The 12,564-nt window shown below is 44.1% G+C and overlaps 1 protein-coding gene across 1 annotated transcript in view; it reads right to left on the bottom strand.

The window, feature by feature from the left end:
- The window catches only part of FAM184B (family with sequence similarity 184 member B), a 147,555-nt gene that overhangs the window by 90,877 nt on the left and 44,114 nt on the right, over window positions 1-12,564 (bottom strand). The gene's annotated exons all lie outside the window — the stretch shown is intronic.

Here is a 12,564-nt window from a genome sequence, read left to right as displayed (position 1 = left end):
GGCCCGGTTTTTGTGAGGATCAAATAGGATAATATATCTTAGGTGTCTGGCACGTAGTAAATACTTATTAAACGTTTCTTCCTTCCCTCCTCTCTCATCCCATCTCCTCCAAAGGAAAGGTCCCATGTTTTAGAGACACAATCTCCTCCAGCTTGTTCTGAATGTCTGAAATCATTGAGCAGATTTTGAGCAGCCCGCTCTTCTCCTGAGCTTCATGCCTCACAGATCGCTTGGCAACTCTTCTGCCATCTGCTTGCTTGCTTTCACTGACCACCTTCTAGACTGGAACATCAGACTGCTCCAGGCCTCATTTATAAACCCACCTCCTACAGCAGAGGCTGACTTCAGAATCCATCAAGGCACATAAATAATTCAGCAGCCAAGAGAAATTCTGAGCAAGTCAAAACGACTTCCTAAGAGTTTTAGAAATCCACTGCTGATGGGTTGGCTTCAGAGGAGATTTCAGCAGAGGCCTGTTTGGGTCGTAGAGATTGAGCATTGTAGGTTTAACAAGGCTGTAATTAACGGCTTTTAAGCATCAGATCCTGATGAAAGTTTTCATCAAGTTTGGCAGCAGGAATCAGAATTGAAATGAAAAAGAAAAAAAAAGGACATAATATCTGTTGAGGGCCCAGAGTATGACATTCACTGGGCCACATAATTTACATGTGTCTTTTCAATTAATCTATGTAGGTTGGTGCTAAAGTAATTGTGGTAATCGCAAAAAGTAATGGCGAAAACCGTGATTACTTTTAAACAAACCTAATAACAATTCTACAAAGTGAATATTTTTATGCTTAGCCTTATTTTACAGATGGGGCTAACTTCATATGTAGGGGTAATGTAATAGAACTCCACCTTTTTCTAGCTGTGTGACCTTCAGTAAGTTACTGAACCTGAGTCTCAGTTACCTTATCCATGACATGGGGAGAGTTTTGTTTGGAGATTAAATGACATTATGAACCAAAAACCCTTCACAACACTCTTGAGCACTTAACCCTTCTTAAGCACTTAGGAAATGTCATTGGTTATGATTTTTACTATTATCGGTATTACTACCAGAAGTCATTGAGCTAAAAAGTGACAGTGCTGGGTCCAAAGTTAAAAGAGTAGAATCATAGCTTGTTTAGAAATAAAAGCTGGTAATATGCTTTTACTCAATGTTTTTGCAGCATTTCCTATATGCCTGGCATGACACTAGGCATTGGAAAAACAGAACAAATAAGACTATTCTGTTGAGGGGCTTATAGGCTAGTAGTGTGTGGCAGACTACATTATTTGTCCATATAATAATCTTCCCCCTTTCTTTCCCCTTCCTTGCCATGGTCTGTTGATGGCATTTATTTGTCTTCCCTATTGATGTTGAACTTGGCTGTGTGACTTGCTTTGGCCAAGGGAATGTGAGAGGACTTTTTGCAAGCAAAGGCTTTTGATATGTGTATGTGCTTTGGCTTGCCCTCTTGCGCTTCTACCACTTGCTACAAGAAGAGCCTGTGCTGGGTACCGACAGGTCGCAGAATGAGAGACATGGAGCAGGCTGGACCCCACCCCAGAGTGTGGAATGCAACTGGCTCAGCCAAACCCAGCTGAAAGCAGCGAAGCTGAGCAGGAAATAACTCACTGCTGTAGCCATGGAGATTTAGAGTTGTTTGTTACACAGCATTATCGCAGGAGCATCTGCCTAATACACAAAGTGAGATAGAAAGGAAAGCCAATTAGTATGTACAGTAGTCGTCCCTTGTCTGAGGGGGATACCTTCCAAGATGCCCACTGGATGTCTGAAAGCTTGGCTAGTACAACCCCTATAGACACCATGTTTTTTCCTATCTGTATGTACATACCTGGGATAAGGCTTAATTTATAAATTAGGCACAATAAGAGGTTAACAACAATCACTAGTAATAAAATAGAACAATTATAACAATGCACTAGCATCACTGCTCTTGAGCTTTGGGGCCATTATGAGGTAAGAATAAGGCTATGTACTTGAAAACAAGCACTGTGACAGTTGATCTGATAATCGAGACAGCTACTAGTGACTAATGGGCAGGTAGGGACTACAGCGCCGATACTCTGGACAAGGGGATGATTCACATCCCACGAGGGACAGAGGAGGATGGCACAAGATTTCATCATGCTACTCACAACGACAAACAATTTAAAACTTATGAATTGTTTATTTCTGGAATTTTCCATTTAATATTTTCAGGACTTCCTTGGTTCACCTTGGGTAACTAAAACCTTGGAAAGCAAAACCACAGAAAAAAAGGGACTGCTGTCTAGGGGTATTTCGAGTACTTTGCTAGAAGTCTGCAGAAGCGCAGAGAAAGGCACAGGGGAGGAAAGGATCATATTGCTCCAGTAATCCCCCTTTTCTCCTTCACTACCATTAGTGAATCACTCCTGTCAACACATAAATGTGCTGCAATTTTTATCGTGAACAAAAATCTTTATTTTAACCCCACATTCTCCATTTTTCTACACCCCTTTATAGCAAACTCCTCAAATACTCTATAACCATTGTTACTAATTTCTCAACTTCCCTATTCCTCTTGAATTCTCTCCAATCAGGCTTTTACACCAACTAATCCACTAAAAAAGCTGATCAGAGTCACTAGTGATCTCCATGTTACTAAAACAATAGCCAGTTCTCAGTCTTCATCTGTTTAACTTCTCAGCAGCACTAGAGCTAATGAATCACTCCCTCTTCTTGAAACATTGTCTTATCTTGGCTTCCGCAATAGGACATACTCCTACTGACCGCGGACCACTCCTTCTCATCTCTTTGGCTAGTTACATCCTCAACTCCCATCCTTCACACAGGAATGCCCCAGAGCGTTAGCCTCAGTCTGTTTCTATTCTTTTGCAAAAATTCCCTTGGGATCTCACTCAATTCCATGATTTAATGAATTCTCTACTTGCTAATGACTCCCAAATTTATATGACCAGGCTGGACCTGCCACCTGAACGTCATACTCATGTATTCTGTTGTTTACCAATATCTCTACTTTGATATTGAACCTGCAGCTCAAACTTAATTCTGGATTTTTCCTTTAATACCTGCTCTTCCCACAATATTCCTCATCTCATTTCACAGGAACTCCTTTCTTTCAATTGCTAACGTCAAAAATTTTAGAATCAACAAATAAGCACACGAAAGGATGCTCAACATCTGTAATCATTAGGGAAATGCAGCTCAAAACCACAATGAGATAACACTTCATGCTCATTAGGATGGCTATCATCACAAAAAGAGAAATGTTGGTGAGGCTGTGAAAAAATTGGAGCCCCTGTACATTGCTGGTGGGAATGTAAAATGGTGTAGCCACTGTGGAAAACAGTATGCTGGTTTCTCAAAAAATTAAACATAGGGCCGGGCGCGGTGGCTCACATCTGTAATCCCAGCACTTTGGGAGGCTGAGGCGGGCAGCTCATGAGGTCAGGAGTCCGAGACCATCCTGGCCAACATGGTGAAACCCCGTCTCTACTAAAAATGCAAAAATTAGCTGGGCTTGCTGGTGCACCCCTGTGTTCCCAGCTCCTCGAGAGGCTGAGGCAGAAGAATCACTTGAACCAGGGAGTTGGAGGTTGCAGTGAGCTGAGATCAAGCCACTGCACTCCAGCCTGGTGACAGAGCAAGACTTCATCTAAAAAAAAAAAAAAAACAAAGAAAAGAAAAAAAGAAAAAGAAATTAAACATAGAATTTCATATGATCCAGTAATTCCATTTGCTTGTCTTTCTCTCTAAAATATAAATTACATGCAGGTAAAAAAGTTCGTCTGCACAGTTCACTACCAGATCCCCTAAGAGTGGCTGGCTCATGGAAAGGACCCTAATATTTGTTGAATGAATAAAAAATCTCGGCCGGGCACGGTGGCTCATGCCTGTAATCCCAGCACTTTGGGAGGCCGAGGCGGGCGGATCACGAGGTCAGGAGATCGAGACCATCCTGGCTAACACAGTGAAACCCTGTCTCTACTAAAAATACAAAAAATTAGCCAGGCGTAGTGGCGGGCACCTGTAGTCCCAGCTACTGAGGAGGCTGAGGCAGGAGAATGGCGTGAACCCGGGAGGCGGAGCTTGCAGTGAGCCGAGATTGCGCCAACTGCACTCCAGGCTGGGCGACAGAGAAAGACTGTCTCAAAAAAAAAAAAAAAAAAAAACTCTTCACCCTAGCAGAAAGGGCATCTGAGTGCAGAGGATACCCAAGTTGGGTTTGGAAAGGTGAGCAAATGTCACCCAGGTGGACAGGAAGGGGAAGAAAATACTGATAAGGCAAGTACCATGAGCAGGAAGTAGCGCAAAGGCATGGCATAGAGGCAAGACATGCAAGGGCCGTCCTCCGGGGCAGAACCGGGGTGAAGGGCATTGGCAGGGAAGAGGAGCGCACCGTGACCTGACGCTGGACAGGTGGGCAGGGGTCAGACCCTCACAAGTCCAGCATCCATGTTAGCGAGTGCTGACTTTGTCCTGTTTGCTAGCACGTGGTGATCATGACTTCCAGGTCCTGCCCCAGAGAGCCCGATGTGGAGAGTCTGGGGGAGGTCCCGAGATGTGCATTTTTAACATTCCCTTGCAATGGGCCTAAGATCTGAAAGCCAGATGGATGCATACTTTGGAGATCTGTGGTATGTGTTCCATGCAGGAAGTTTCTCTCACAAGATTCGGCCTCTTGGGAGCTAGTGGGGAATAACACTGCATCTCATAACTGCATCTCTGGAATCGTTGCAGAGAGCAGTCTGGATGAGATGTGGGCAGGAAGAAGAGTTAAGGAAGGGGCCAGGGAAGGGAGTTTGCGATACAGAGCTGTCCAGGAGGAGGAGTGGCAGGGCCAGTGACTCGCTGGGTGTGCAGAGGGGGAGACGGAAGAGTCCAGAGGATTCTGCAGCTTGTGTGACTGAGGTTATGGCTATCCCACTTCTACTGGGAAGCAGAGCTTCCTGGGATCACGGGACACCAAAAGGCCACAGTCACTGCTCTTGACTCACATCCCTGCACACAGAGCAGAGCTGCAGTGTTCTGGGGACCAAGTCGGAAAAGAGGACTAACTAAACCGCCAGAAGGAAGTCCCGGATTCGGGTGCTGAGAGGCCTGGGGAGAGCAGAGGTCGTGCGGTTGCCATCCCTTCCTTTAAGAAAACAGGCTCAAACAGGTCCCCAACAAAGCTGGGCTCCTTCCAGCAAATGAGCTTGGAATGAATTTCTAGATAGATCCAAAACGCTAATTAAAATCTCATCATTGCTCATCAGAGAGCCGTTGCTAGGCGCCTAGCTGCACATGGCATTGAACTGTGAGACATCAGCTTCTGAGTAATTGAAACCCAACTGTTCTCCAAACCAATTTAGGCTGAGACTTAGCTGAAAGACGAGGGTGGGCTCCCAGGAAGGTTCTTAATGAGAGCCCCACCGTCTACCGGCCCAGTCCAACCCTCACAAGAACACAGGCCTGGACTCTTTCCCAGGGAGTCTCCCCACTGCATAAGATGGGGGTCTGGAAAGGGATCATCTTGTTTATTTCAAATCTCGAATGACTTGCTTAGAGTTTTTTGAAAAGCGCCCTTGGTTGGCCAGCCTCGTTAATAAACATGTGTATGTGTGAATGATTTTTTTATGAATAAAAACAATACAAAGACATCTTAACACTTTTCACAGAAATATTATGAGAGAGAATTAATCCAAGTGGGAGCATCAAACCCTATAACCATGCATACAAATGGAATTGCGAAAATTCAAACGCAGACAGAGCAGCTCTTCAAGTCTACCTGTTCAGATGCCGATTTTACATATTTAAATCCTGAAAGCAGCTTTTGTGTGCAGATCTAAATAGACACGCATATCCATTTTTCCATATGAACGGTATAACAATGTGTGCTACCATTATTTTTACATAGCACTTTCCAGTTCACCAAGCAACTTTACAGGGTAAACCCTGCAGCATAATAAATATAAATATATTGAATGCTTGTTCTAAATGAATTTTTACTTTTGCCACTATTCTCAGCAGAGAAAAGTCTCTTTAAATATTTTCTAGTTCATTTATTGTAGCTTCTGCAAAATCCTCAAATAAACAGTATGCTTCAAGTTATATATTATTGTCCAAACAACACCATCACAAAACCCAAATATCCATTTATGATACTCAGGTCACCTTTGCCAATTGTCTTCCCAGCAATGGCTGAATTTCTGTGCTCTGACTGCATGCGGCCTAGAGTGTAGCAGCAGGTAGTTTTGCTAATGATTCTGCTGAATTCTCAGTTTACGGGTTATGGGTCAGATGCTGCTCACTCAACCTGCACATCAGAAATGGAAGGGCCACACTGGGTCAAGTCCACGGCCAGCCCATCTCTTGTCTCTGACTTATGCTCTTAGTAGCGTCTGTATATAGTCCATGACAGTCTGCCAGGCCAGGTAGAAAAGGGACATACAATAGAGGAGTCCTAGGAAGGGTGGTCTGGAGGAAATGATTCCAGAAATGTCTAGGCAGGACAGGGAGCAAGCGTGCCCTCCACTTTGCACAGCCAAATCTTCTTACTGTTGCTGTGATGTTCATTCCCAGCATTCTCAGAAGAACTTTATGCAAGGTCGAATTCAAGAGCTCATTTCTGAAAGCGTAGAGTGCCTGCCACCACATGACCTCTTTTGTTCGTGCCCTGTGGTTCCCTGTCTGCTGGATGGAAGCTTCGGGTAGCACGTCATCACATCCGGGGCAGCAAGACTCTCTTAAACAAGGTACAGTCTTGTTCCAAGTTTGTTTCAGAATCACACGTGCCACCACTATACAATTTATCCATGTAACCAAAAACCACTTGTACCTCTGAAGCTAATGAAATTTTTTAAAAAGAGGGAGGCAAAAAAACAAACAAAATCACACACACACACACACACACACACACACACACACACACACACACACACATTCTTACATAGACATGCATATGTATCGACAAAGGAAAGGGTCAAGAATACACCAAAACATGACCGTGGTTATCTTTAGATTGTAAGATTATGGGTGATCAATTTTTCTTCTTCTTTTTGTTTTTATGCATTCCCTAATTTTTCTATGATGCACATGCACTTCAATTATCATTGAGTTGTATTTTTTAAGGCTAAAGGTATACCATCAAAATACTCTCCATCAGTTAATCCACAAGTACATAAGCCCGGGACACAGCCCTGAGAGGAGAAACAGATCCTGACAAGGAAGGGCCAAGTCCTGAGGCCTCCCTTGGTTGATTTGGCTCTGGCTGTGCTGTGTCCACCTGGCTGGTGAGAAACCAAAATTGGTCTGTTTTAGTCCGAGCAACCACACGGCACAAATGACAGAGGCCCTGTAGTTGCAGGCACTCTGTGCTTGCAGAAACGAGCTCCTGAATTCAACCTTGCATAAAGCTCTTCTGAGAATGAACGTCACACAACAGTAAGAAGATTTGGCTTTGTAAAGTGGAGGGCAAGCTTGCTCTCTGTCCTGCCTAAAGATTTCTGGAATCATTTCCTCCAGACCACCCTTCCTAGGACTCCTGTATTCTATGTCCCTTCTCTCCCTGGCCTGGCTAGAGTGTTCTTTCTAAATTGAAGGGCTAACTACAAGACAGTCTTGCTTAATACTCCGTGGAGGCTCTTCATCCACCCCAGGAGTGGCTCTCAATCTCTATCTGCCCCCACATACCTGAGGGTAGGGCCTGGTCTCTGGGGGACTCACCACTGCAGAGCCTGCTGGCTTTGTGAGGCAGGGTCATGACTTAGTGACCTTTGTGTCCCAATGGCAAACATAGGGTCAGGCAATGTGCAGGCACACAGCAGGTCCTCAGGGACAGGAACTAGCAGGGACTGTTTGTTACTCAGTATTGTATCCTCACCACCAAGCAGAACCCTGGTCCAGGGTTCAACAGATGGTAAGTGAATGAGTGAATAAATGGTGAAAAAATGAATTAAGAATTCTGTATGACAGAGAGGGGACACCATTTAGATGTGTTACGTGCAAGTGGATTTATGCAGTGCTGCCTGGGAAAAAGAGGCATGTAATTATTATCCCCACTTAGCCGATTTAAGAAATGCAATTTTTCTCATTCCAGATACCAGCGTCAAAAAGTAATAGAAACTACTCTTTCACAAACATCTAGTAGCACCAAATATGTGTCAGGTCCTGAATCCAGGGCTGTTTTCATTCAGTTCAAATCTGGTAGCTGTCTTTAGGGTCACACACACTCCTATTAGCACATTTGAAGGTGAGGGTCTGGGAAATTGCCAGTGTGGGTTGGATAAGTGTAAAGGCATCTCCATTTTCACTAACGGTGACAGTCTCCATTTTTCTTGGCTGAGTTCCCTCAGCCAGTTGTATAACGTCTGTCAGTACTGGAAGGCAGAAAGTGGCATTTAGTACATATTCCTGAAAGTCTTTCCTTGCCTTTTTAAAAAGAAAGGCCCAGGGGTTGTGGCATAATGCCCTCTCAGCATGGCTTAGTCAGATCCTTCTTGTCCAGTGAAAATCTGTGAGATTCCTTTTAAAATCATTATGTTTCACCAACCAAATCCCATATATGTACGGATTTACTAATCAAAACTCTTCTTCTTTTTTTTTTCTTTTTTTTTTTTGAGACAGAGTCTTGCTCTGTCGCCCAGGCTGGAGTGCAGTAGCGTGATCTCTGCTCACTGTAAGTTCTGCCTCCCAGGTTCACACCATTCTCCTGCCTCAGCCTCCCGAGTAGCTGGGACTACAGGTGCCAGCCACCATGCCCAGCTAATTTTTTCATATTTTCAGTAGAGATGGGGTTTCACTGTGTTAGCCAGGATGGTCTCGATCTCCTGACCTCGTGATCTGCCCGCCTCGGCCTCCCAAAGTGCTAGGATTATAGGCATGAGCCACTGCGCCCGGCCCAGTAATCCAAACTCTTCTATATACAAAACCAGATTCCCAAATCCACTAGCTTGGGTTAAAGGAAATTTATTGGCTCATATACCTGAAAAGCCCAAAGCCAGGGCTAGCTCCAGACGTGAGCTCTTAAATGATGTCTTTTTGTTTTCTTTTGTTTTGGTTTTTTTGAGACAGAGTTTCTCCCTTGTTGCCCAGGCTGGAGTGCCATGGTGTGATCTCAGCTCACTGCAACCTCTGCTTCCCAGGTTCAAGTGACTCTTGTGCCTCGGCCTCCTGAGTAGCTGGGATTACATGCATGCGCCACCACGCTTGGCTAATTTTTGTATTTTTAGTAGAGACGGGGTTTCACCATGTTGGTCAGGCTGGTCTCGAACTCTTGACCTCAGGTGATCCACTCGCCTCGGCCTCCCAAAATGTTGGGGTTACAGGCGTGAGCCACTGTGCCCGGCCAAATGATGTCATTTTGACTCTACCTTTCCCCATCCCATAGTTTTTGCTTTCCTCTGAGTTGGCTTTATTCCCTGGCAGGCTCTTGACAAAGTAGCCACAGGCAGCTTCAGGATTTTATTTTCCCAGCTTAGCCTGCCCCAGAAAAGAGAGCTCCTCTTTGTCAACAGTCCCAACAAAAGCTCCAAAGCTAACTCTATCGATCTGGCTAGTGTCATGGATCTAACGCTGATGGATCCCTGTGGCCAATGGGATAGAATATTCTGACTGGCTAATTTCAGGTTGCATGGGATCCAGGAGAATGGGGTTGACCAGCCTCAATCACACGGAATGAAGACTGAGTCAGGGTACCTGCTCAATATCTCAAAGGAAATTAGAAACCTGGTGCTAGGACACACATAGATTCTGTGTCAGTAAGAACAGATACATGCTACAGCCAACATTCCTGGCCCTTCTAAGTAAATTCAGTATGACTCACTGAACACCAACTTCAGAACTGGAGGAGACAGAACAAAAGATTAGGACTCGGTCCCTACTCTCACACAGGACATGAGAAGGACGTGTACACACACAGGGTCATGTGAAACCTCCAGGCAGAAAGATGGCACAGGATGAAGGCTCTGCAGGACACCAGAGGAGGCACCAGGCCAGCCGACAAGAGACCTGAGTCCCAAGACCCAGCTCTGTCCCTCTCAAGCAGTGTGACCTTAGGCAAGTCCTACAGTCTCTCTGAGAAAACTAAGTTCCTTTCCTAATGTATTAGTCTGTTCTCACACTGCTATAAAGATACTAGCTGAGACTGGGTAATTTATAAACAGAAGAGGTTTAATTGACTCACAGTTCCACATGGCTTGGGAGGCCTCAGGAAACTTACAATCATGGCGGAAGGTGAAGGGGAAGCAGGCAACTTCTTCATAAGGTGGCAGGGGAGAGAGTGAGTTCAGGGGAAATTGCCACTTTTAAATCATCAGATCTTGTGAGAACTCCTTCATTTTGAGATCAACAGAACTCATGAGAACTCACAATCATGAGAACAGCATGGGAAAGACCACCCCCAAGATCGAACCACTTCCCATCAAGTCCTTCCCTTGACATATGGGGATTACAATTCGAGATGAGATTTGGGTGGGGACACAGAGCTGAAACATATCGCCTAATAAATGAAATGGTCAAACTATCCTGATATTTCCCAAAGGGAATGAAAGTGACAAAGGGTCAAATAAGCTTGGGGAGTGTTTGGTTAGCTCTGTTGTATTTGCTTAACTGTCTTTACCCCAGCAGTTGGCCATTGAGTTCTTATTTTAAAAAAAAAATTACAATGAATCCAGGCACGATGGCTCATACTTGTAATCCCAGCACTTTCAAAGGCTGAGGTGGGAGGATCACTTAAATCTAGGGGTTTGAGACCAGCCTGAATAATAAAGTGAGATGCTGTCTCTACAAAATTTAAAAAAAAATTAGCCAGGAATGATGGTCATAATGACGATGACAATGGTGACGAAGGTGATGACGATGAAGATGAAGATGAGGATAGTGTTGCTGATGGAAGAGGATCAGGGCCAACATTGCATATCCATCCACAAGCACACCTGTAGTCCCAGCTACTCAGGAGGCTGAGATGGGAGGATTACTAGAGCCTAGGAGGTTGAGGCTGCAGTGAGCTATGATCATGCCAGGGCACTCCAGCCCAGGTGACAGAGCAAGACCTTGTCTCTTAAAAAAAAATTACAATGAAAATTAACATGTCTCAGAACATATTTTGGATAGTGCTGGACCAGGAGATCTTTACCTTTTGACCACTGTGAGTTAAAGTATCAACAGCACATGAGAATAAATCCTAGGAGAGCTTAGGGCTTGCAGACTCCGTCTCTCGGGGCAGTCAGTGTAGATGCTGCAGTGAAAGCAGGTGTCCTGAGGGGTGGAGAGGATGGGAACTAAGGGGCAGTAGGAAGGAAGAGTGCTGTGGAAATTGAGCCCAGGTGTGGAGCAGGGGCAAATGCTGCCCGTGGAGAGTTGAGAGAAATGCTGGTGTCAGAGGTGGTATCTCAGCATGTTAGTAGTAACCTCTGGGTGATGGGATTATGGTGGATTTAAATTTTTTAAAAAAAATTTTCACTTTTTTCATTTTCTTATTTCCTACAATGAATTATTACTGGTTCAATTAAAATGATCAAAGGAAATTTTAAAAATATTTTTTAAACCCAGACATGATACGAACCAATCTGTAGCTTTTTCTATGTCCAATATTGTATTTTATTAAAAGGGAAAGATTTTCAGTTAATGGTAACTTTCAATGCTTCTTCCCTAGACCCCTGTCATTGGCATTTTTTTCATAGTCAAAAAGCAAATCTAAGGATGACAAATATGAAAAAGAAACCCTTCTCTATCCAACCTTTCATTTTTCCTCATTGCTCCCTATCTCATTTCAGGTGTTCCGGCTCCTGAGAGGATGCTGAATGTGCAAGACCACAAGTGCAAGGAACGCCATGCTCAATCACTCTGCAAATGACATTACAACCGGAATAAATGCAAAGGCAGCAAGTCTCTTTAGGACATATACCTATGCACAGTGCCAAACTCATCCTGTGGCCAACAGATGTACAGAGAATCCCAGAGTGCTTTATTAAGGATGGGTGACTGTTCATAGTTGGTTTCCTAAACCTGGGAAGCTCAGCAAACCAGTTTTACAAAAACATCAATAGATGATGATGGTGGTGATGATCTTGAAAACAGTGTTAATGATTATATCAGAAACTAATACTTCTGAGGGTTTACAAGGTGGCAGGCAGTGAAGCAACATCTTTCTATACCGTCTCTCATGTGATTCTTCCAAGCATCCCATCAGGTAAGTCTCATTATTGCCCCAGTTTTACAGATAGACAAACCAAGGTGTGGTGAAGCTGGGTAATAAGCCTGAGGTTACGGGGCTGGGAAACAACAGAACTAGGATTCTGTTCTGTCTGACTCCACAGCCTGTGTTCTTAACCACTGTGTAAGCCATTTAAAGAAAATAGGAGTGCCACTTAAGTAAAAGTGAATCCTAATTCTGTGACTGGTAGGGACTTCATTAAATAATGAATCTTGATCGTAAATCAATCTTAAGTAAAAATGAATTTGAATTATGTGATTCGTAAGGTTCAGGTTAAGCTGTTATTAAAAAAAACTCTCCAAAGTACAGAGGGTTAAATAAGGTGGAAATGTATTCTTCTCTTGGGACAGCAGTCTCAAGGCCAGTGGTGGTCAGA

Source organism: Nomascus leucogenys, chromosome 20, assembly GCF_006542625.1.
Source record: "Nomascus leucogenys isolate Asia chromosome 20, Asia_NLE_v1, whole genome shotgun sequence".
NCBI classification, from domain to species: Eukaryota; Metazoa; Chordata; class Mammalia; order Primates; family Hylobatidae; genus Nomascus; species Nomascus leucogenys.
The sequence above is the reverse complement of the archived record's forward strand: the minus strand, read 5'-3'. Positions and strand labels throughout refer to the sequence as shown.